The sequence below is a fragment of the Echinops telfairi genome, unplaced genomic scaffold, assembly GCF_000313985.2.
Source record: "Echinops telfairi isolate 266 unplaced genomic scaffold, ASM31398v2 ScPeMD7_3;HRSCAF=10, whole genome shotgun sequence".
NCBI lineage: Eukaryota > Metazoa > Chordata > Mammalia > Afrosoricida > Tenrecidae > Echinops > Echinops telfairi.
The window spans coordinates 45,234,841-45,236,480 of record NW_022103899.1 but is presented as its reverse complement, the minus strand read 5'-3'; positions in this window follow the sequence as shown (position 1 = coordinate 45,236,480).

The window sequence follows — 1,640 nt, the reverse complement described above, 5'->3', positions numbered from 1 at the left end:
ATTCCATGTGTCAAGAGCGTTTCTCTGTATCAATGTGTGTACTCCAGTCTAGCAGGATTTGTAAGGTAGAACTGAGTCAGGGTCGTGGGGGTGGGGTGGGGAGGAAGCATTCAGGAAATACAGGAAGGATGTGTTTTATCGGTGCTGTGCTGCGTCCTGCTCCAATCGAAGGATACCATTTTGAAGACAAAGATGCACCTGACCCAAGCCATGGTATTTTCAATAGCTTCATGTGTGTGTGAAAATTGGACACTGAGTAAGGAAGAGCAAAGATCATTTTCCCATGAACTTTTGGAAGGCATTTGCTTCTTTTAGGGAAAGAAAAAAGAAGTTTTTGTCCAAAAGCAGAGCTCTCCTCTGAAATCTTTTGTAAGCCCAAATGGTGCAAAATGCAGAAGTAATTCCCATTCAGTCATACGCTGTTAGCCTGGCCACCTCAAGAAATGAAATCAACACTATCCTGTTAGCCCCTCCATATTTTTTGATACCCCTCATCCCTCCCCAGTCCCTGTTTCTGGCCAGAGAGAGGGAGGCGGTGGTGGGGGTGGTGGAGAGAGACCCTGGACAAGATGCACTGACAGCGTCTGCCACGCTGGGCTCAAACATAAGAACTATTATGAGACACCAGGTGGAGTTCCGTTCTGTTGTCGCAGGGTCACTGTGAGCTGGAACCGACTGGAAGGTCTATCAACCATAACAGCATGGGCTTCCAGGAGAACAAGCAAAGCTCTCTTGGAAGAAGTACAGCCAGAGTACTCCTTAGACGTGAGGAGGGCAAGATAGTGTCTCAAGTTCGTCGGGCATGTTCTCAGGAAAGACCAATCCCTGGGCAAGGATATTATGCTGGGTACAGAAGAGGGCTAGGGCAAAGGAAGGGGAGAGGGGTTGGCACAGTGGCTGCCACAACGAGCTCAGACGTAGCAACCATTGTGAGGATGGCGCAGGATCAGGCCGCGTTTTATCCCCTCGACACAGGGTTACTATAGGCTGGGACTGACTCACAGCAACGATAACAGCAAGTGCCAAACCACAGAGAATCCTAGCCTAGCCAAGTGGATGCAAAGCCTGTCACGTGGGTGCCCCCACACCAAAAAAATAACCTCCCAACTGATAGCCAATTACACGTACAACCGCAAAGGACACGATGTTAAACGTAGCGTTCACAGACACAGGTCAAAGCAACAGTGGTTTGAGGCTGAGATGGGGAATGTAGTTCCCAAGGGCACCACTTTCACTGATCGGGGTGCACACTGCTTCTTTTATTCCGTTGAAGTGAGGTGCCTCTTTTTCTTTCAGTTAATGAAAGATTTCTTTCGGTTAATGAAATCGGGTACTAACATAGGTCTTTCATAAATGCAAAGTAAATGTTGGAAAACGGGGAGGGGTAGAGATGGGAGGTATACCTGTATAGGTAAAGGCGGTCTCTTCCTCTGAGTGTGGCTGACAGGAATCAGGAGCCCAGAGCATCATGGTCCTTCAGTATTTGAAACTGGCCCTAGAGTTGCACCGAGCTAAGAGTCAGGGGAAAGCATACCAGAGGCCCTGCAGTAAACCAGCCGGATGCCCAGCCTGCCCCCGGCTGCCCTATTATGGGAACCCAAAAATGCCTATATTGCTGAAATCCACTCGAATAGCGGTTT